Source organism: Emys orbicularis, chromosome 8 (assembly GCF_028017835.1).
Source record: "Emys orbicularis isolate rEmyOrb1 chromosome 8, rEmyOrb1.hap1, whole genome shotgun sequence".
Classification (NCBI taxonomy): domain Eukaryota; kingdom Metazoa; phylum Chordata; order Testudines; family Emydidae; genus Emys; species Emys orbicularis.
In genome coordinates, this window is record NC_088690.1 from 78,324,578 (window position 1) to 78,348,464 (window position 23,887).

The following is a 23,887-nucleotide window of genomic DNA, read 5'->3' on the forward strand; positions in this document are numbered from 1 at the left end:
GTCAAAGTGTCTATGTCCAGCTAAAGGTGCTGCAGTGTTCCCACTTCCACAGTTTAAGCGATAACCGATCAAAACTGTGGAAAATACAGCAGCTGGCTGCCCACCAACACGCAAGTGCACAGCGTGGGTGTGTGTGAGAGGGTTTGAGTCACACGAGAGTGAGGAGACGTGCGATGTTAGCAGTCTCGTCTATATCTGTGATCTCTCTAGATACTATAAGTGGCTGTTAAAAGGGCAGGCGTCAAGGAGTTGCCTTGTGGGTGGGGTTGTGGAGGGCCTGACTTGCGGGTGGGTGCATTTCAAAGGTGGTAACTCTAGCAGCTACACTGGCTGGCGCACTGAGAGCTCATGCAAGTATGTCTCTGTATGTGCCAGGGGAATCACAGCCCAGCTCATAGTATAGTCTTCCAGTGGCAGGTGCCTTAGCTCACTGCACTGCCAAGGGGGACCAGATCCTAGCTCTTGCTCTCCAAAGCTGCTGCAGAGGCCCCCTGCCTCCCTGGGTGGGAGCTCCCGGGGTTATTCCCTGGCCACCGTCATGACCCACAGGCCTCAAACACGGGTCCACAGGAGCGGCCACGCTGCAACCCTCCACTTGGCAGCCTGCTGACAACTGCTGACTACTGCTGACCCAGGACCCATGAAGCCCAGCCCCAGTTAGAGACTCTGCCCCGATGCCCCCTTGGCAGAGTCCCAGAGCAGCGATTGACCGCTGGCCCTACTTAAGCCAGCAACAGGAATGGAAAACTATCGGAACAACTGGGATCCACCCTGCTCTGGACTGTGTACCTTGTGCCTCCTGCTCCCCCAGCTTGACTTCCTGGCATCCTGACCTGGCTTGGCTCCGAACCTCTGACTTATGGGTCTGATCTCTGCTTTGTCTCCTGCTTCTGACCCCCTGGTATCCCAACTCAGTTTGACTCTGGTTACCAACTTGTAGTTCTGATCTCCAGTCTCTCTTCGGCTTCTGACCCCAGTATCCTGACCCAGCTGACTCCTGACTGTGGACTCCAGTTCCAACCACTATGTCTGGCTGTCCACGACCCAGCCCTGACAGCCACCCCCTTTGACCAACCCAGCAAGATCCTCCTCCTCCACTCCTTGACTAAAAAAGCCAGGCCAGTCTGACATGTAGGAGGAAGGGGAAGGGTGAAAAACAGGAGGATCCCAGGAGAACCACCTTCCAGAAAGTTTGTTCACTAAGCAAATTTGCCTGAACTAGTCTAGCTCCCACCCACGCATCATTACAGTACATGCTTCAAGTTCCCCAGAGGACTCGCCAGAGAGCTTCTGAAAACTGTTAGCAACGACCAGCAGGCTGTGCATCCGGGAACCATGTTGTGTCACAGTAGCTGAGTCAGCAGCAGGTGTCCTTAAGGGAAATAGTTCCAGTAACTGAAAACCAGCATGTCTCTGCTTTGAAAGTGGATCTTTGCTGTAACCCCAAGCCCGGAGCTGGCAGAAGGACTAAGCCCTGTACACACCATAAGCAAGAGGCATCACTGCTGAGGCTTAGCCTCAGGGCCAGGTGGTCCAACCTCTAAGATTTGCTGGCCGTAAACCATGCAAGAGACTGGCTGGGACAAGCTTAGCTCGGCTGCTGCTGTCTTGGTGAGATGAACTCCCCCTCTTTGGCTCGCGTGGTAGAGCTGCTACTTATGAACTAGGAGGGTCCTGACTGTAGCCTTGCCGGCAATAACCTGCAGGGTGTGCACTAAGGGCAAAGCACATATGGCTTGACAGAGGGGTTAAATCCAGCCTAGTGTCTGAGCACCACATGCCTGTGGGAGTGTTCAAGGTCAAGGACAACATGGTGACATTCAGGGATCGGAGCTGAGGACACAAGAGTGGTAGGGATCTCTTAGATCTCATCTCCAGTGCAGGATTGTTCCCTCTAGCTAGACAGTGCTTTGACCAAGGGAGAGCGCATGGCCTTTCCAGGTCCATCTGCATCTCTGTCTATGTCTCTAGCCTAGAAAGGTTGTGGGTGTTTGGTACACCAGACTGCATCTTTGGTAGTTGTGAGATGACCACACTTTTCAAGCACTTGGGCACCTGGCCTCCAGCCCTATAACTCACCGGGCAGCCATGTGGCTAGTTGTAGGGTTTGATGCACTGCTCAGCTCCTGCATTTAGGGGGGTGCTTCTGTCTTTACATTGATGATCTGGTTAATAGTTTATTTTTGGATTAGACCCAGCAGCTGTGTGGGGCAGTCGAGTGACTGGGACACCCTAACCCAGTAGCAGTGAAGGAAGAAGCATGGAATGTCACAGCAAGAATTCCCATCCAAGATTTCCCAGAGTCTGGGGGTTTGCAGACTGGGGGACTGGTCCAGGTCCATCTTGACAAGAAACAAGCGTGGCCTGCAGAGCCCTGGGACTCTACCATTGCACATGTGCTAGAGATGCGGACTGGGGCACAGAACTGGCTGCTACCAGAGTGACGTCCACAGGAGCAAAGGTCCTCAAGCGACAGGAGAAATCGTAGATCACTTTCTCGGGGTTGTGTGGCCCTAAAACTAATGGCTGTGAATTACATGCCCAGTAACTGGAATGTTTAGCCCAAGCATCTGTCAGGGGTATACAGACCCATCCTACCACAGGGACTAAGGGGTTAACAGGCAGGTTAGCCATCTCCTCAGCTGCGCTAATTGTTGGGCCAGCAACAGCTGGGGGATAAGAGGCTGCAGCTCAGAGGAGAGGGGAGGCTACAGAGAGGAGCCACCCTGGGCAACAGCCTGGCAGGAAGTCAGACCCCCCCCCCCAAGGGAGAATCAGAGAATGTGAGTCTGCAAAGGGCCTACGCGAGAGGGGAGGTGGGGGGCAGCAATGGATTGTGAGGAGCTGGTCCCAGCTGCTTAATGCAGGGTCCTGGGGCTGGAACTTGGGTGGGGGGGCTCCCTTGCCAGCCCCCTCACCAGCCTCCTCACCCCCCAGCAAAGGGGATAGTAAAATCCAGAGGAGCAAAGGGGTCAGGACTCTGCAGGGGCCTGAGATTATTGGGCTCCTAGTGTATCAGACTCATTATTGCCCCGGAAGGGGAGACACTATAAACAACCCGGCTGCAGTGATAAGAGGAATCTCCTCCGCCACAGAGACAAATGATTGTTAGTGGGCTGGGGGAAACTGAGGCAGGGTCACTGTGATAATGCGCACTGCGGTGAGAGGTTGCTGGCTGGCAAAGGCACCTCTGGACAGTACCTGAAAGGCCTGGATTGAACTTTGGGGTTAGAGAGCAGGGTGGGACTTTGCATGAGCCGCCCATGCGCCTACACTTGGCTTCTCACGGGCAGACCATTCGCAGTACTCCCCAGGCAGGCCAAGCACCGGGAAGCAAAGAGGCCCGGCAGCTTTGCAGACCAGCCAGCCTGAACAGTAGGAGCGGTGTGTGCCCCCACCCCAGCAGCAGCTATAAGGTGAGCCTGGGGAAGGTGACAGTGAATCCTTTGTCTCCGTGATATGGAACAGGAAGCTAATAACCTGGATGACTGGATTTGTCCCCGCCTTCTCCCCCTTCCCCCCGCCTTGCCTAATCCCTATGTGAGGGACCACAGCACAGCTAGGTCCGGGCACATTCCTTAGTGCAGGCAGAGGAGACTGCTCTCAGATGGAAGCTGGTGAAGGTGTTTACACAACTCCCCAGGGAGTGAAATGGATGAGTTCAGATAGGCCTGCTTCATCAGGTACTTTCCCTTCCTCCCTCAGCTTTGGCCAGGAAGAACAGGATGCTCAAGAAACAAAGGGGAAAGGAATTGGAATTAGAAAAATCTACCCCCTCACCATCTCTCTGCCCAAACCCAAGCCCTAAAGGTGGGTGTTAACGCTGAGCCAGGCAGAATAAAATGAGAGAAAAAAACAAAGGCAAGTCTCCAAGAGAGACCACAGTGTATGTTTCCTCTGTAACATGCTGCAGCAGCTCTGAGAACAAAATGGCAGCCATCCCTGATGCCAGCAGACTCCTTTGAAATGTAAAAGTGCAGTACAAAGAGAAAGTTTCGTACAAAATAACTAGTAGCTGGAAGCATGTATTGTTGCAGTGGTGTAGCAGCTGGGCCAAGTAATCCACCATGTATATAGTCTCCCTCATACAACCAATAAAACTGTTGCATGGAAAGTAGTTGTAGAGTAAGGCGGGTGATGGTTGAGAACCTCTAATATCACAAGGGTCTAGGACTCTTGGCACAGCCTAGATACATGCATTGCTGTAACTGTACACCGCAAAGGTGTAATTCATAAAGTCAAAATGGCTGAGAACTTAAAAACTGGACCATACCAGACCGTGAAATCCCAGTGATTGACCCTGGGGATATTCTGAACAAAGAGTGCTCTCAGCCATGCTTGTAGCTGTTCCATGGCTTCACCCTGAGTCAACAGACAGTCCAGACTTCAGAGTGACACACAGACAGGTGACAATCCTGTAATTTTATTAGCTAGAAATGCACCGTTTTCAGAGTGAAGAATGTCAGAACCCTGCACGATAGCTCTGTTCGTGGACAACACTTGGATTAGACAATAGCCATCAGCTAGCTGGGCTGGGAGCCTGCAGTGGGTTTCTGGTCCCAGCCTGAACAGAAGGTTTTTCTCAGCCTATTTCACTCAAGCCTGGCAAGCAGCAGATCCTTCCCCAGGCCAAACCAGACAGACCCAAGCAGCCACACAGCAGAGAGGCCGAGAGCACCGCTGCCATGGGAACCCAGAGCAAACACACCACTTTCCAAACAGAGGTGTGCTTAGGAAACTGGAAGCACCAGCTGGGCAGGGGATCTCCTGGCAGTGGCCAGGGACCTATTCTGAGGGAACGGCTTCACAGAACAGATCTGTTTTGCTTGGACAGCTGACAATGTTGAGGAATGTTTGCGTGGGGGCGGACAAACGCAGGAGGCAGCTCTCCTAGGCCCAGCCTTGAGGACGGCGCTGGAGGCAAGCACATGCCCCTCATTCATTGCTAGCTGCTTGACTCAATGGAACTGGTAAACAGGATTCAACAAATACCGTAACGTGGCCGTCCCGTCCCACACACGCTGCTTCCCCGCAGTGTTTGGCTTTCGGCTTGCTGCTTTTTTTTTTTTTTTTTTTTAAGAGTCGAATGGTTTTTAATTGACTTCCCATAGAACACTGATCTGTCTCCAGCAGGAGCAGCTAGAAAGCAAACCCAGTGAGTAGTGAACAAATGAGAACCAGCCCTCTGCTAGGAACATGGAGTTGTGGTTAAAGCTCTTGATTGGAACCTTTAATCATTTTTTGTTGTTGTCCTGTGGACTTTCCCCAATTTGTCCACATCTTTCCACAGTATGGTGCCCAGAACTGGACACAGTACTCCAGCTGAGGACTTATCAGTGCTGAGTAGAGGGAAGAATTACTTCTCGTGAATTATTTGCAACATTCCTGCTAATACATCCCAGAATGATGCTCACTTTTTTTTTTTTTTTGGTACAACACTATTACATTGTTGACTCCTATTTAGTTTGTGATCCACTAGAACCCCCAGATTTTTCTGCAGTACTCCTTCCTAGGCAGTCATTGCCAATGTTTCCTCTAATTTTTCCCATCCATGTGCAGAATGAATTTTGTTATGTGCACCAACATGGAGGGGATGTGTGGCAGGGATGGGGCCGAGGGGTTCGGAGTGTGGGAGGGGTTTCAGGGCTAGGGCAGAGGGTTAACGTGTGGGGGAGTGAGGGCTCCGGCTGGGGGTGCAGGCTCTGGGGTGGGGCTGAGGGGTTTGGGGTTCAGGCTGCCCCGAAGCTGCATTGGGGAGAGAGGACTCCCCTCAGACCTCTCTCCCCACAGCAGCTCTGGCGCTGGGGGAGTCCTCCTCTCTCCCCGCTGCAGCAGCTCTGGGGCTGGGGGAGTCCTCCTCTCTCCCCACTGCGCCGCAGCCCCGGAGCTGGCGGAAGGTAAGTGCATGGCCCTTGGTGGCATCCTGCGCGGCCGCCCAGGTGTGCACCTTAGCGGGAACTTACAAAATGGGCAATGACCTATTTGTGCAATTGATCATTCCTTCCTAAGCGTAGTACTTTGTATTTGTTGTTATTTAATTACATCCTATTATTTCAGACCATTTCTCCAGTTTGTCAAGATCATTTTGAATTCTACTCCTGTCTTCCAAAGCGCTAGTGACCCCTCCCAGCTTGGTGTCATCCACAAATTTTATAAATGTGCTCTCCATGCCATTAGCCAAATCACTGACGAACATATTGAATAGAACTGCACCCAGGACAGATCCCTGCAGGATCCTATGTGATATGCCCTTCCAGCTTGAATGTGAACCACTGATAACTACTCCCTGAGTACAGTTGTCCAACCAATTGTGCACCCATCTTATGGACACCTAGGTAGCACAATGGAGCCCAGATCTTCACAGAGGCCTATAGTTACTAGTGTAATATAAATAATCAAGGATAATAAACACAAGGGTCATGGTCATGATGCTGAATGATAAGACATGTCTATGAACATTAAGTAGAGATGGATAAATAGTATCACACTTTCAGGGTTAACTGCACCTTTGACACCCCCAGCCCCACCCCAGTTTTTCTTGAGGTCACCCACTTAAAGTTTCAGGCTTCCTAGTCGTCACTTCTTGGCCAGAGACCTGCGGGTCTCTGCCTCCAGCCTGGGAGTTTAGACTGGCAGTCCCTCTGCATGTCACTGTGATTTTCCCCATTAGGTCTGACCGGGATCCAGCATCTGTGGGTAACCTTTCTGCAGGGGCTACAACCGTGTATACCAGTTACCTGCCAGCCTTCACAAAGCCTAAGAATAGTCATATTTGGGTGAAAGCATTACAGAGAACGCCCATAAAAACAACCAAGGTTCCTATACGCATACTCAAATCTTACCAGAGGTCACCCAGCCCTCAGCCTTTTCCTCAAGGGTTGGGTTAACCCTTGGCCAGACAGGCCTGTCCATTTGCTGGATCAGAAAGAAGTCCCTGGATCAGTTTAAACTCAGGCTATTTAAAGAAAAAATTCTTTGTTTGCTGGTCTCTGAAACCCCAGTATGAACTAGTCTCTGCAAGCTCCCCCAGCTGGCTGTACTTCTCTGGAGTTGTTTACAGCCTGAATGATTCCTGCAATCAGCTCCCATTGTGTTTAATGCCTGGAGGAGCTGTGGTAGCTCTCCTCCCCATAGAACCATAGGACTAGAAGGGACCTTGAGAGGTCATCTAGTCCAGTTCCCTGCATTCATGGCAGGACTAAGTATTATCTAGACCAGAGGTTCTCAAACTGTGGTCTATGGACCACCAGTGGTCCGCGAGCTCCATTCAGGTGGTCCGCGGATGGTTCTCTCTAAGGTGTGCGCCTGGGCGGCCGCACACAAGAAAATGAAGGGTCACCCACCTAATTAATGGAGCCGTGCAGGCGTGGCTCCACTAATTAGGTGCCTGTACCCTGGAGAAGACGCACATGTAAGATGAGGTGGTGGCCTTGGGGGAATAAGGGGTAGGTGGGAGGGGGCAGTGGGGTGAGAAGAGGGGATGAGGGGGAATTTGGGACATGCCGGGCTGCAGCAGCCAGAGAAAGAGGCGACTTTCCCCAGCTCCAGGGCTGTGACTGCCAGGGAGAGACCTCCCTCCTTCCCACCCTAAGCTCTGTGGCTGCTGTGGCGGGGGAGAGAGGGAGAGACCCCCCCTTCTTCCCAGCCCCAGCTCAGGGGCTGCCAGAGAGAGGGAGAGAGCCCCCTCCTTCCCAGCCCCAGCTCGGGGGCTGCCACAGCGGGGTGGGAGAGGGCACATCCATCATATTAGAAAGGTAAGACTACTGATATTAAAATATGAGTTGTGTGCTTTTATTTGTAGAACAAAAAAAGTTAATTTATCATTAAGGTTTTTTATATAGTGCTTTTATGCAAAGCATGTTAAAATAGTTAGCTAACAGTACAAGCACCATTTGGTCCGCTGAGACCCTCAGCAATTTTCAAGTGGTCCACAGGAAAAAAGTGAGAACCACTGATCTAGACCATCCCTGACAGGTGTTTGTCTAACCTGCTCTTAAAAATCTCCAATGATGGAGATTCCACAACCTCCCTAGGCAATTTATTCCAGTGTTCAACCACCCTGGAGTTGCATACAATCCGTGGCCCTCAAAGATATATAAACTTAAAACAATATGGTCCCCAAAGTCTAAGATCCTGCATGTGGTTTCAATATCTGTCACAGCTAGTAACTACAACAATTATATTAGGGTTACCATATTTCCACAAGCAAAAAAGAGGACACTGGGGGGGGGGGAGGAGCCCCGCCCCTGCCCCACCCCCATCCACTCCCTCCCACTTCCCACCCCCTGATTGCCCCCCTCTGAACCCCCAACCCCCCTGTCAAGGCTGTATCCCTACTTTGAACTTTAGGGTACAAATGTAGGGGCCTGCATGAAAACTGCTAAGCTTATCTACCAGCTTAGCTCTGGTCCGCTGCCACCATCTTAAGAATTCCCTCCCTGGGAAGCCTTGAGAAACCTTTCACCAATTCCCTGGTGAATACAGATCCAAACTGCTTGGATCTTAAACAAGGAGAAATTGACCCTTCCCCCCTCCTTCCTTTCACCAACTCCTGGTGAATACAGATCCAAACCCCCTTTGGATCTTAAAACAAGGAGAAATCAATCAGGTTCTTAAAAAGAAGGCTTTTAATTAAAGCAAAAGGTAAAAATCATCTCTGCAAAATCAGTATGGAAAATAACTTTACAGGGTAATCAAACTTAAAGAGCTCAGAGGAATCCCCTCTGTCTTAGGTTCAAAGTATAGCAAACAAGATAAGCACTCTGGTAAAAGGTACATTTACAAGTTGAGAAAACAAAGTAAATCTAAGACGCCTTGCCTGGCTTTTACTTACAATTTTGAAATAAGAGAGACTTGTTTAGAAAGATGGGGAGAACCTGGATTGATGTCTGGTCCCTCTCAGTCCCAAGAGCGAACAACCCCTTAAACAAAGGACACACACAAAAGCCTTTCCCCCCCCAAGATTTGAAAGTATCTTGTCCCCTTATTGGTCCTCTGGGTCAGGTGTCAGCCAGGTTACCCGAGCTTCTTAACCCTTTACAGGTAAAAGGATTTTAGAGTCTCTGACCAGGAGGGACTTTAGTACTGTACACAGTATGGCTGTCACCCTTCCCTTTATAGTTATGACACGCCCCCCAAATCACAGATAGTGTTGGACGTTCGGTTCCACACTGGCTGTGATTTCTTCCTGGAGTTCTAGGAGAAAACAGAGTTAACAAGACACATGTACCTTTAGACATACTACTGATTATATAAAAACTAACAATATGTTTCATTACAAGAACAATTGTTAACCAGTTAACTCTGGGAAACTTTCCCGGGAGAGTGCATCAGCCACTTTGTTAGAAGCTCCCGAAATGTGTTGTATTTCAAAATCAAAATCTTGGAGAGCTAAACTCCACCGAAGAAGTTTTTTGTTATTCCCCTTGGCGGTATGAAGCCACTGTAGCGCAGCATGGTCTGTTTGTAGTTGGAAGCGCCGTCCCCAAACATATGGGCGTAGCTTTTCCAGCGCGTACACAATGGCGTAGCATTCCTTTTCGCTGATTGACCAGTGGCTTTCCCTCTCAGACAGTTTCTTGCTGAGAAACACGACAGGATGGAATTCTTGATCTGGTCCTTCCTGCATTAAAACTGCTCCCACGCCTCGCTCGGAAGCATCTGTGGTTACTAGGAACGGTTTGTCAAAGTCTGGGGCCCTTAGCACAGGGTCAGACATGAGTGTTGCCTTAAGCTGGTTAAAGGCCTTTTGACACTTATCAGTCCACTGAACTGCATTTGGCTGTTTCTTTCTGGTTAGGTCTGTCAGCGGGGCGGCGATTTGGCTGTAGTGTGGTACAAATCGCCTATAATATCCGGCCAAGCCTAAGAAGGATTGGACCTGTTTCTTTGACTTTGGAACCGGCCACTTTTGGATAGCATCCACTTTGGCCTGTAGGGGATTTATAGTTCCTTGACCCACCTGGTGCCCCAGGTACGTCACTCTGTTTTGGCCTATTTGACACTTTTTAGCCTTAACAGTTAGTCCTGCCTGCCGGATGCGCTCGAAGACTTTTTTCAGGTGCTCCAGGTGTTCTGTCCATGAATCAGAAAAAATGGCCACATCATCGAGGTAGGCAACTGCAGATTCTCCCAATCCTGCTAGGAGACCATCTACAAGTCTTTGGAAGGTGGCGGGTGCATTTCGCAACCCGAAAGGGAGTACATTGAATTCATACACCCCTGCCTGGGTGACGAAGGCTGACCTTTCCTTAGCGGGTTCATCTAGTGGTACTTGCCAGTACCCTTTGGTTAAGTCTAAAGTAGAGATGAATTGGGCATGTCCCAATTTCTCCAATAGCTCATCTGTGCGTGGCATTGGATAGTTGTCAGGACGAGTTACAGCATTTAGCTTACGGTAGTCCACGCAAAAGCGTATTTCCCCATCTGGTTTGGGAACTAGAACCACTGGAGATGCCCATGCACTGGTAGAGGGGCGGATTATACCCATCTGTAGCATGTCCTGGATCTCCCTTTGTATAGCCGCTTGGGCATGAGGTGACTCCCGGTAGGGTGGGGTTCTAATTGGGTGAGCATTACCTGTGTCAATGGAGTGGTATGCCCGTTCGGTCCGTCCTGGAGTGGCTGAGAAAATCGGTGCAAAGCTTGTGCACAGCTCCTTTATCTGCTGTCGCTGCAGACGTCCCAGGGTCGTGGAGAGGTTCACCTCTTCCACGCCACCATTCCTTTTTCCTTCATAGTAGACACCTGCAGGCCACTCCGCGTCATCAGTTTCCTGGGCTGTAAACTGGCAAACGTTTAATTCTCTAGAATAAAAGGGCTTAAGAGAATTAACATGGTATACCTTAGGCTTTATGTTGGAGGTGGGGGAGGCTATGAGATAGTTAACAGCTCCTAGGCGCTCCTGGACCGTGAATGGTCCTTCCCACGACGCTTCCATTTTATGGGCCTGGAGCGCCTTTAAGACCATGACTTGGTCTCCTACTTTGAAGGACCGTTCTCTGGAATGTTTATCATACCAGGCCTTTTGCTCTTCCTGAGCATCCTTTAGGTTTTCTTTAGCAAGGGCTAAAGAGTGTCGGAGGGTGTTTTGTAGGTTGCTTACAAAGTCTAGAATGTTAGTTCCTGGAGAAGGCGTAAACCCCTCCCATTGCTGCTTCACCAGCTGTAATGGCCCCTTAACCTCGCGGCCATACACAAGTTCAAATGGTGAAAACCCTAACCTGGGATGTGGTACAGCCCTGTAGGCAAAAAGCAACTGCTGCAACACTAGGTCCCAATCATTGGAGTGTTCATTTACGAATTTACGTATCATGGCCCCCAAAGTTCCATTAAACCTCTCCACCAGACCATTGGTTTGATGGTGATGAGGGGTGGCAACCAAGTGATTCACCCCATGAGCTTTCCACAGGTTTTTCATGTTCCCTGCCAGGAAATTAGTTCCCGAATCTGTAAGTATGTCGGAGGGCCACCCTACCCTGGCAAAAATGTCTGCTAATGCCTGGCACACACTTTTAGTCTTGGTGTTGCTTAAGGGTACAGCTTCCGGCCATCGGGTAGCAAAATCCATGAAAGTCAGTACGTACTGCTTTCCTCTGGGTGTCTTCTTTGGGAAAGGACCCAGAATATCCACAGCTACTCGCTGAAATGGGACCTCAATTATGGGTAGTGGCTGGAGAGGGGCTTTAACCTGGTCTTGGGGCTTTCCCACTCGTTGGCACACCTCACAAGACCGGACATAATTAGCAACGTCCTTGCCCATTCCCTCCCAGTGGAAGGACTTCCCCAACCGGTCTTTGGTTCTGTTCACCCCAGAATGGCCACTGGGATGATCATGGGCTAAGCTCAAGAGTTTTACCCGATACTTAGTGGGAACTACCAGCTGTCTTTGAGGATGCCAGTCTTCTTGGTGCCCACCAGAAAGAGTCTCCTTGTATAAAAGTCCTTTTTCTACAACAAACCGTGATCGGTTAGAAGAGCTGAGAGGCGGTGGGGTGCTCCGTGCCGCCGCCCAAGCTTTCTGAAGGCTGTCATCTGCTTCCTGCTCGGCCTGGAACTGTTCCCTTGATGCTGGAGACATCAGTTCCTCCTTGGACTGTGGACTGGGGCTTGGTCCCTCTGGAAGCGATGTAGGTGCTGGGGCTTTTTCCATTGACTGTGAACCGCTGTCCGCTGGTGCACTATGTGGTATTTCAGGCTCTGGCTGAGCCTCTTGGGTAGGGTTATCTGCTGCTTCCGCCAGTTTAGGCTCGCTGGTGTCCTCTGGCATTGGAGTTGTAGACGGGGTTGCAAGCGCTGGACTCAGTGCTGGCAATGGTTCTGGTGCTGGTTGCGTTGCCAGTTCCGGTTCTGGGACTGGCTTTGGCTGGGTCTCTGGGATTGGATCCACTACGGCTGTTACAGTCGTTGGCAGGGGATCCGGTTCCACCACCTGTGTTTGGGTCTCCGGTAACACAGACGGGGTCCTGGTGGACGGCTCAGGAACAGGGATGGGGGTGAAAGCTTGCTTAGCCTGGCTGCGGGTGACTATTCCCACCCTCTTGGCTAGCTTCACATGGTTAGCCAAGTCTTCCCCCAGTAGCATGGGAATGGGATAATTGTCATAGACTGCAAAAGTCCACATTCCTGACCAGCCCTTGTACTGGACATGCAACTTGGCTGTAGGCAAGGTTACAGACTGTGACACGAAGGGTTGAATTGTCACTGTAGCCTCCGGGTTGATGAGTTTGGGGTCCACTAGGGATTGGTAGATAGTTGACACTTGTGCCCCAGTGTCCCTCCAAGCGATAACCTTCTTTCCGCCCACTCTCAAGGTTTCCCTTCGCTCCGAGGGTATGAGAGAGGCATCTGGGTCTGGGGTTCTTTGGTGTGATTGGGGTGTAATGAACTGTAATCGGTTGGGGTTCTTGGGGCAGTGAGCCTTTATATGCCCCAGTTCATTACATTTAAAACATCGCCCTGCTAAGGTATCACCGGGGCGATGTTGGTTGCTGGAGACTGGTGGGGTGGGGTGAGAAGGCGTCTGGGGTTTCCCTTGGGATGTGGGTGGGGTCTTGGGTTGACCCCGGTGATAAGGTTTTGTTTCGGCTTGCCCCTTCTGATATTCGCTCCAACTGCTACTAGCTTTTTTCTTTTCTGTCACCTCCACCCATTTGGCTCCAATCTCCCCCGCCTCGGTTACAGTTTTGGGTTTCCCATCTAGGATGTACCTTTCTATTTCCTCAGGAACACCCTCTAAAAACTGCTCCATTTGCAATAGGAAGGGCAACTCTTCCGTAGATTTAACATTTGCTCCTGATATCCAGGCATCCCAATTTTTCCCAATGTGGTAGGCATGTCGGGTAAATGACACATCAGGTTTCCACCTTAGGGCTCTGAACCGCCGACGGGCATGCTCAGGTGTTAGCCCCATTCTGATTCTGGCCTTGTTTTTAAAAAGTTCATAACTGTTCATGTGTTCCTTAGGCATTTCAGCCGCCACCTCTGCTAAGGGTCCACTGAGCTGCGGCCTCAGCTCTACCATGTACTGGGTTGGAGGGATGTCGTATCCAAGGCAGGCCCTTTCAAAATTTTCTAAGAAGGCCTCAGTATCATCGCCTGCCTTGTAGGTGGGGAATTTCCTGGGATGGGAAGTGGTACTTGGAGAGGAATTGTTAGGATGGTCTGATGCATCCTGCTTAGCACGTGCTGCTTCCAGTTCATGCTTCCTTTCTTTTTCTCTCGCCTCCTCTTTGGCTTTTTCCAGCTCCATCTCTCTCTTGTGGGCCTCCTCTTTGGCTTTCTCCTCTCTTTCATGGGCCTCCTGTTTGGCTTTTTCCTCGAGTTTTTTAATTTGAAGTAGTCTCTGATGTTTTTTCTCATTTTCTTCTGCTTCTAGTCTGGCCAGTTCTAGTTTGCTAGCTGCTTCACTGGTAGTCATTTTCCTGGTTTTCTTGTGCTGGGTCACACCCCTCTGCAGTTGACTGAAACTGGGATGTATTTAGCTCAGGCTCCTGCTGAGTGCTGCTGAGTTAACAGAGACTTTCTAACAAGCTACTCCCGAGGATGTAAAAAGAAAAAAAACACAATTCAGATTGTAAATTACCTTTACCAGATCAAAGTTTGCTCACTGATTGAACCGTTCTCTTAACAAAGGACCTTGTTAAAAAAACTTAACACCTCTGCCTTCAGGCAAGGAGAGATAAGATATGCATCTACCTTCAGCTCTGCTTTCCAAGCAGCTAGAAGGAAAAAAAAATCTTACTGGCTTTTGGGTTTAAAACGATCCCACCGCTGTGCCACCATGTCAAGGCTGTATCCCTACTTTGAACTTTAGGGTACAAATGTAGGGGCCTGCATGAAAACTGCTAAGCTTATCTACCAGCTTAGCTCTGGTCCGCTGCCACCATCTTAAGAATTCCCTCCCTGGGAAGCCTTGAGAAACCTTTCACCAATTCCCTGGTGAATACAGATCCAAACTGCTTGGATCTTAAACAAGGAGAAATTGACCCTTCCCCCCTCCTTCCTTTCACCAACTCCTGGTGAATACAGATCCAAACCCCCTTTGGATCTTAAAACAAGGAGAAATCAATCAGGTTCTTAAAAAGAAGGCTTTTAATTAAAGCAAAAGGTAAAAATCATCTCTGCAAAATCAGTATGGAAAATAACTTTACAGGGTAATCAAACTTAAAGAGCTCAGAGGAATCCCCTCTGTCTTAGGTTCAAAGTATAGCAAACAAGATAAGCACTCTGGTAAAAGGTACATTTACAAGTTGAGAAAACAAAGTAAATCTAAGACGCCTTGCCTGGCTTTTACTTACAATTTTGAAATAAGAGAGACTTGTTTAGAAAGATGGGGAGAACCTGGATTGATGTCTGGTCCCTCTCAGTCCCAAGAGCGAACAACCCCTTAAACAAAGGACACACACAAAAGCCTTTCCCCCCCCAAGATTTGAAAGTATCTTGTCCCCTTATTGGTCCTCTGGGTCAGGTGTCAGCCAGGTTACCCGAGCTTCTTAACCCTTTACAGGTAAAAGGATTTTAGAGTCTCTGACCAGGAGGGACTTTAGTACTGTACACAGTATGGCTGTCACCCTTCCCTTTATAGTTATGACACCCCCCCACTCCCCTGACTGCCCCCTCCTGGGACCCCTGCCACTAACTGCCCCCTAGGACCCCACCGCTTATCTAAGCCGCCCTGCTTCTTGTCCCCTGACTGCCCCCTCCTGAGAACGCCCTACGACCCTACCTGTCCCCTGACTGCCCCGACCCTTATCCACACCCCCACCCCATATTCACACCCCCGCCCCCAGACAGACCCCCGGGGACTCCCATGCCCTATCCAACTGCTCCCCGCCCCCGACAGGACCCCCAGAACTCCTGACCCATCAAACCCCCTCTGCTACCTGCCTGCCTCGACCCCTCTCCACACCCCAGCCTCCCTGACAGCCCCCCCAGACCCATCTAACCCCCCCGCTCCCTGTCCCTGACTGTCCCAACCCCTCTCCACACCCTTGCCCCCCTGACAGCCCCCCCCCAAACTCCCGACCCATCCAACCCCCCCTCCCTGTCCCCTGACCAGGGCCGGCTTTAAAGAGCCCAGGAATCGGGCTGCGCTCCGGCCGGGGTTGCGGGGCTTGGGGCTGGGCCGGAGGTGCTCGGCCGGCGCTGCTGGGGCCCGAGCCGGGCTGGGGGTGCTGGGGCCCGAGCCGGGCCAGGTCCAGACCGGGGGTGCTGGGGCCCGAGCCGGGCCGGGTCCGGGCCCGGGGTCCTGGGGCCCGAGCCGGGCCGGCGCTGCTGGGGCCCGAGCCGGGCCGGGTCCGGGCTGGGGGTGCTGGGGCCCGAGCCGGGCCGGCGCTGCTGGGGCCCGAGCTGGGCCGGGAGTGCTGGGGCCCGAGCCGGGCCGGGTCCGGGCTGGGGGTGCTGAGGCCCGAGCCGGGCCGGGTCTGGGCTGGGGGTGCTGGGGCCCGAGCCGGGCCGGAGCCGCTGGGGCCGCTCGGCCAGGGCCGCGCCTCCCCAGAGCTCTCCTCCTCGCGCCCCCCTGCCCCAGCTTACCTGCTGCTGCCTCCCGCTTGCCCCTGCTTCTTTTCAGACTTCCCGCAAAGATCTGATTCGCGGGAAGCAGGGGAGGGGGAGGAGCAGGTGGGCGGAGCGTTCAGGGGAGGGGAGGAGGGGGAAGACAGCTGCGGGCCGGACAGCATGGTAAGGCTGCAGGGGATGGGGGGAGCCGGGAAGGGGCTTTGGGTGCCCAGCAGCGCTTGGCCTCTGCTTTTCTATCTATAAATAGCCGACCGGGGGGAAATCCCGGACATTTTTAGATTTTTAACCCCCCCCCCCCCCCCCCCCGGACGGCTATTTATAGACCGAAAAGCCGGACATGTCCGGGGAAATCCGGACATATGGTAGCCCTAAATTATATACAGGATTCCACACATCAGATTAAATTCTACCTAGCAGAATCTCCACCTGCAGCTTCAATGAGATATAGGATTTTCCTTCATTGCCATCATAAACTGTTCTTTACTGTTGCTGTGGGCTGTTTAGCAGCTGCTGTGTTTCACCCACGAGTGCATATCAGCATTTTTGAAAATTGGGTCACTTAAGTAGCTAAATAATTAATTTAGAAGCCCTAAATTTAGGCTCGTAATTAGGAAAATCTTGGCTAAAGTTCTTTGAAAGACTGAGATGAAAGGTCAAAGTATTATTTGATGATGATAATGATTCCACTCTCTTTTCTGGAAGCGTGTATTGTGACCTCATAAAAAACAAAGGGGGCATGGACCTTGGGGCAGAGGTCACATAGGCCCTGTATTTACCATTTACAGAGCAGAGTAGCGGGGGAATGTGGGAGCTCTCTGCGCATTGAGAAAGAAAGGATTTCACCCCACCCCCAAACAGGCAAGAGTCAGGCCAGGAGGGGGGCTACTTATGTGACTCCAGTGGCATAACACCCTCAACGTGTGATGCCAAGGCACAGGGTGTTACACAGCCCTCCTGCGTTGGTGGGATGGAGTTCTGTCCCTCCAACCCCATGCACTTTGCCCTCATAAAGCCCAGATCTGAGTCTTTTTATGGATGACATGAATTCCCCCCCGTGAGGAATCCTGCAATCTGCTAGCACGTGTCACTGAGCAGAGGCCTTCTGGGGCCTGATTCAAAGCCCAGTGAAGTCAAGGGAAAGATCAGGCCCCTGGTGCTGAAGAAGAAGATGAACCACAGCTGTCGATTAAGTTCCTGCCACTGACTGTAACCTTCTTAAAGAGATCAAGTGCCTCTCTTTATGCTGCAGCAGAGCAGCTGGGAAATACACCTGCGAGCAAAAACTCTTGAAACATCTGAAGTTCCAAAAATAAAAACCGACCGGGAATCTCTAAAACCCACCACTTCGTTGTTTTAATGTACGTGTGTCTCTCTCTATATATAAAATAAGGTTAAAGAAGAAATACCACAAATAGAATCCAAAATTCTCCTGCCTCTGGGGAAAAAAAGTTCTCCATGAGTGAGGGAGGTGACATGTCCCTGTAGCCCTCTGGGGAGCCTGGATCAGTGTTATCAGGACTTTCCTGTTCCAGCAGGGCCAGAAACTGCAATATTTCCCGTCATGAATCACTCAGCAGCCTCCCACCCCGCACCTAAAATTGCAGGATCTAACCGTAAATCACTCCAGCCTCGAGAAAAGGTAATTGGGCAGCACTTAAATTCAGTGGCAAGTCATTTGAATTGCTCTGATGTTTATTGTAATTGCAGCCCTGCTGGAGGCAACCTGTCTATTATTGTTACTTATTTGTATTTCAGTAGTGCCTAAGGGCTGTTTTCGGGGATTGGGACCATGGTGTGATTGAAAGGCACTCTCCAGACACATACAACAAATTCTTCTATGAGCCGAGTCACTCCGCCCCGCCCCCCGCAGCGTACAACACGCACATTCTTTGTCAGCATCATTCCCCTCCCCGCACACAAGGATTCACCACTTGGCAAGCCTGTCAGCAGTGAGCCTGGACGCTTGGCATTTCCTTTAAACACACCCTTTGTGTTTCCACTCCCGCGCCATCGTTTGGGCTGCCTTTCATTGCTTCCCCGGCTCTGGGTTTAGCTGTCTATCTTGGGGTACGTCCACTCGAGATGGAAATTAAACCTTCGCTCCAGTGTAGACATAGCTGTAGGTGTGACTTGATTAGTGTATAAATACCTTCCCCAGGAGAGCATACTGGGTACTAAAGGGCTCTTTAATCTAGGGGAGAAAGACAGAACAAGCAAAGTTGGGATATTAAAAGCAAATTCAAATTAGAAATAAAGCACACATTTTCTGTGCCAGGCTTACAATGGTGCCCTGGCACCCGGATCGTGTCCCTGCTCCCCGCTACGCATGCACTCTGCCCCGAGGCCCTGCCCCCACTCAGCCTCTTCCCCCTGAGGCCCTGCCCACCGCTTGCGCCTCTCCTTCCCCTCTCACCTGTGTGAGCGGCGGGCGGGGCCTCGAGGGGAAGAGGCCTAGCATGAGCAGGACCTTGGGGAAGACACCAAGCCGGGGCAGGGCCTCAGGACACATCGTGGGCGGGACTTCGGGGGGAAGAAGCTGAGCAAAGGTGGGGCATCTGCGCGGAGCGTGGGTGGGGCCTTTGGGGGCGAGGCCTTACTGGAGGAGATGGTATCAGAGGGGTAGCCGTGTTAGTCTGGATCTGTAAAAAGCAACAGAGAGTCCTGTGGCATCTTTAAGACTAACAGATGTATTGGAGCATAAGCTTTCATGGGTGAATACCCACTTCGTCAGACGTATACCCACTTTGTCAGCTCAAACACAAGTTATTGGGCTCAGAGCAGGAGTAGCTGGATGAACGTCTCTGGCCTGTGTTATACAGGAGGTCCAACTAGATCTAATGGTCCCTTCTATGGATCTCTGCCGTCCCCCTGGCAGACCACTCCCTCGTCATGACTGCCTGTCTGAGCGCATGGTACTTCCATCAGGTAGTAGGGCTGATCAGCCCACTGCTCAACAGGTCAGCTGACTGGATGAAAAATCCCATTCTGTCTTTCCTGCTTTAAAGGGCCAGCTCCTAAGTGAGGCCAGGAGCCTGGCTAGCTCAGTCTCACTGGTGTTCTGCAGTCGTCAATCTTACAAACGTCGACATCTTCAAGGCTTTTGTTGACCTTCCTTTAACCGGAGCTAGTACATTGATGGTGCACTGTACTGAAGAAAGAACAGGAGTACTTGTGGCACCTTAGAGACTAACAAATTTATTAGAGCATAAGCTTTCGTGGGCTACAACCCACTTCTTCGGATGCATATAGAAGAATATGCATCCGAAGAAGTGGGTTGTAGCCCACGAAAGCTTATGCTCTAATAAATTTGTTAGTCTCTAAGGTGCCACAAGTACTCCTGTTCTTTTTGCGGATACAGACTAACACGGCTGCTACTCTGAAATCTGTACTGAAGAACTAGCTCCCTCTAGCGGTACCGAGCAGCAACACAACACGATCCTCACTAGGATCTAGTGTAGGGGTCTCAAACACGCGGCCCACGGGCCGCATGCGGCCCGCAAGGTAATTTTCTGCAGCCCGCGAGCTCCTCGCAGCCCTTCCCCCGCCCTCCCCCAGCGTTTACCTAGAGCGGCTCCAGCCCGACGCGCACCGGGGGCAGGGCAGGCTCCCTGCCCCCGCGCCGCGCCGCGAAGCGGCCGGAACATGAGGAAGGGGGGACACACTGGTGTGTATGTTGATGTTGTTTCAGGCACCATCCCCAGCAGCTCCCATTGGCCGTGGTTCCCCGTTCCCGGCCAACGGGAGATGCTGGGGGCGATGCCTGAAGCAACAGCAATACACATCCCGGAGCGGCGTGGGGGCGGGGCAGGGCAAGCAGGCAGGGAACCTGCCCTGTCCCTGGTGCGCGCCGGGCCAGAGCCTGCCCCCCGAACCCCTCCTGCAGCCGAACCCCCTGCCCTGAGCCCCTTGCCGCACCCTGCACCCCGACCCCCCGCCACACCCCTCCTGCACCCCAACCCACTGCCCTGAGCCCCCTGCCGTACCCTGCACCCCAACCCCCTTCCCTGAGCCGCCTGACACACCTCACACCCCTCCTGCACCCCACACCTCAACCCACTGCCCTGAGCCCCCTCCTGCACCCCGATCCCCTGCCCTGACCCCCTGCTGCACCCCACACCCCAACCCACTGCCCTGAGCCCCCTCCTGTACCCCTCACCCCTGCCCTGACCCCCTGCCGCACCCCTCACCCCTCCTGCACCCCCTGGGGGCAGGGAGGGGGCGGAGTTGGGGTGGGGATTTCGAGGAAGGGGTTGGAATGGGGGCAGGGAAGGGGTGGGAAGAGGCGGGGCAGGGGCAGGGCCTCATGGAAGGGTTGGAGTGGGGGCGGGGCCGAGGGCGGCGGGGGGGAGGTGTCAGTAATGCAGCCCTCGGGCCAATGTACTAGTCCTCATGTGGCCCTCGTGGTCATTTGAGTTTGAGACCCCTGATCTAGTGGGTTGGGGTGGCCAAAGCAGTTGCAGTCACCTTCCCCTTTCCATTATTTACCAGGAGGCAGCTTCCTCCTCTCCCCCCACCCTCCCTCATTCCCACATGTCCAATTTCCGGGCTTAGCTGCTTTAGGGCTTCTATTCAACTGGGCTGAAAACTGTATACATCAATTGCCAACCCAGAAGCCAATTCTCTTAAAAGTGCATTAAGCTCCAGCTAAGCTGTCTGGAAGTTACCAAGCATAAACAACAGCAATTGTAGAAATTCCAGGTGCTTGGAGTGATACGCATGCTCTAAAAAATATGGCTTAATCTAAAAAAGCAAATGTGATGTTACGGGCAGTTAGTCGTCTAGGCAGGGTGACAGGATGGTGCCTTCGGTTTGGAAAAGTGATAGTTTGGGGAAAGAAGAGCTATTTGTTTTTGGAGAAATTTCTGTGGTATAGTTGCAGCAGAGTATTGTTCAGGTAGGATATTTACAAACCCTGACGTTTAGGGCATTAATATCGCATCAATGCCTGTTAAGAGGCGTGGGAGGGATTGTGGCCCAGCAGCTGTTGTCAGTGCAGACTAACTTCCATTGAGATTGATGCAAATTGTTTTGCAGCCACGGAATGGAAAAGCAGGGGAACATTTTCCAGGTAAGGGTGTTTGTTGGGAGAAACTTTAGCTGGTAAGGAAACCTATGGCTTAATATTTATTCATCGAATTGTACATGAAGTTAAGCTCCTCATCTGGCTGGGATACTTTTAAAATGGCTTTGGAAAAAACCTTCTAGCTGAGGGTCTTCCATCCGAAAAATATGCACCAAGTATAAGCTCCCGGGGGCCACACAAGCATGATCCAATGGCTGGAAGTTGAGGCCAGGGGCGGCTCTATGTATTTTGCGCCCCAAGCACGGCAGTCAGGCGGCTTTCGGCGGCATGCCTGCGGGAGGTCCGCCGGTCCCGCGCCTTCGGCGGCATGCCTGCGGGAGGTCCGCCGGTCCCACGCCTTCGGCGTACCTGCCGCCGAATTGCCGCCGAAACCGCGGGACCGTCGGACCTCCCGCAGGCATGCCGCCGAAGGCAGCCTGACTGCAGCCCTCATGGCAACCGGCAGGCCGCCCCCCGCGGCTTGCCGCCCCAGGCATCCACTTGGTGCGCTGGTGCCTGGAGCCACCCCTGGTTGAGGCTAGACAAATTCAGACTGGAAATACAGTGTAAATTTTGAACAGGGAGGGTAATTAACCATTGGAACAACTTACCAAGGGTCATGGTGGATGTTTTTCTAAAAGATCTGCTCTGGGTCAACCAGGAATCAGTTCAGGGAAGTTCTTTGGCCTGTGCTATACATGAGATCAGACAGATGATCCTTTCTGGCCTTGGAAACTATGAAAGCTCCAGAAGCTTGGGTTCAGCAGGGCCAGGGGGTGATTGCCCAAAGTCAATGGCATTTAGGCTCTAGGGGCAGACCTAAATACCTTTAAAATCTAGTCCTATGTGCCTAAATTCTATTTAAAAATGGGATTTAGGCCCTTCTGAAAATTTGACCCATTGTCATCACCGAATAATTAAGACCGCCCAATCCCTTTCAGACAGGCCAGCGAAATTGTTTTGGAGGCTTGGACCTCACTGGTTCTCCCCTTGCCCACGGAGAGAAGTGATCTAATTCAGCCCTATACCCAGGGCTGGATTAACCCATCGCTGGGCCCTAGGCAGACATACACACCTGGGCCCCTATCTGGTTGGAGGAGGAAGTAGTTTCTTTACCCAGCCCCCTCCTCTCTCCTTGGCGCCGGGGTTGGGAAAGGCAAAGCGAGTCTCAGCTGTGAGTAAGACTTATCTGCCCACTCATCCACTGGTGCCAATTTGCACATGAACTGAAAGGCTCACGTTTGAGCAGCGTTACAAGGTCACAATGCCATTCATGCAGGGGAGTGAAGGTCTTTCACTTTGTGTGCAAATCTGCATCAATTAAATAAAATAAATACATTTAAAAAATATAGGCACCCCCACTGAATTCGGGCCATAGCCACGTGCCTAGTTTGCTTACCCATTATTCTGGCCCTTCCTATGCCCGCCGCAGATTAATATCTCCTCCACAGCAGCACAACTTTCTGGCCAGCCACTGGGGGTAGGAGTGGAGTCAAAGTTCTGGTCAGTCCCCTTCCCCACCAGCATACCTCTCGCTCACCTGCATGGGAAGGGAGCAGTAGCCCAGCAGACCTTGATCTCCCACGAGTAGCTCATGCAAGGGAGTAATGGAAGTGATACCCGTACAGGGCAGTCCACTGGTGGGCCGCAAGACAATTTGTTTACATTTGCACGGCCGCCCACAGCTCCCAGTGGCTCTCTGCAATGGCCGGGAATGGCGAACCGCGGCCACTGGGAGCTGTGGGCAGCCATGCAAATGTAAACAAACTGTCTGGCAGCCCGCCAGTGGATTACCCTGACGGGCTGCGTGCAGCCCGCAGGCTGCAGGTTGCCCACCATTGCTCTAGGGTACATTCAGGTCTCATTTTCAAGCATCTCTCCACAACCAGAAGGGCTAGACTTTAAAAAAAATTTTTTTTTTTTTTTGTCAAATAAAAGCAGAGATTCTCATGTAAGCACAAGTGTCCAGAAGCTGGAGTGTGAATGAAACAGCAAACACCTAACGGACAATACAGAGAGGCCAGGCACCCTGGGGAATCCAGGGAAGGGAATCATGGTAAAATTGTTAGTTAATTTTATTAGTTCTGACCTCACATCTTGGGGGCATTGTGGAAGGTCAGTTTGTAGTGAACAGGCGTGCCCATCGCTGAATCCTGCACTCAGTCCATGCTCTCAGAGCTGTTATAATTCACCTGGCTGCAACCAGCTGGAACAATGTCAGTAATGTGGTTTGCAGAGAGACGATACAAGAACAATGTGTCAGCCACCCATTTGTCGGGCTGCTCTCTGGCTTTCAGCCACGTGAGCTGCGTGGGAGGAGAGGCCCAACGTTTTCATTCTATAACCATGCTTTGGCAGAGGAATTACATCCATTGATTTGGCTGGAAGCCTGAAAAATGCTAGTGTTGTAAGGGATCATTATCATTCCTTCTGTATCTTCCCTTCGTGTGTGTGTGTGTGCGCGCACGCACACGGTGCTTAATAATAATCCTGGGATATGCTCCATCTGTGTGTGATGGCAACCACGCTGGGATACGCTCTTTTTGAGCGCACACACGCGTACATGCATGAGAACAGCAACACTAGGGTACATTCTGGGCTTGCACTGTAAGTAAAGACAGAGCCTGTGTCGTGCTGGGGCTGATTCAACCTCTGGGCACTGTCTCACGGCACCTGCAAAGCAGTTTTCACCACAGTATTGAAGCACTGACCTGGAACAATGGGTGCAAAGTCTCTGTGGCCTGTGCCTATTTCAGTTTCTATTACGTGCAATTATACTGCTGTGCATGGGACTGATTGGAGCTGTAG

At 51.7% G+C, this 23,887-nt stretch overlaps 1 protein-coding gene across 1 annotated transcript in view; it reads left to right on the forward strand.

Moving 5' to 3' along the window:
• The window catches only part of ECSCR (endothelial cell surface expressed chemotaxis and apoptosis regulator), a 47,737-nt gene that overhangs the window by 5,898 nt on the left and 17,952 nt on the right, over nt 1-23,887 (forward strand). The gene's annotated exons all lie outside the window — the stretch shown is intronic.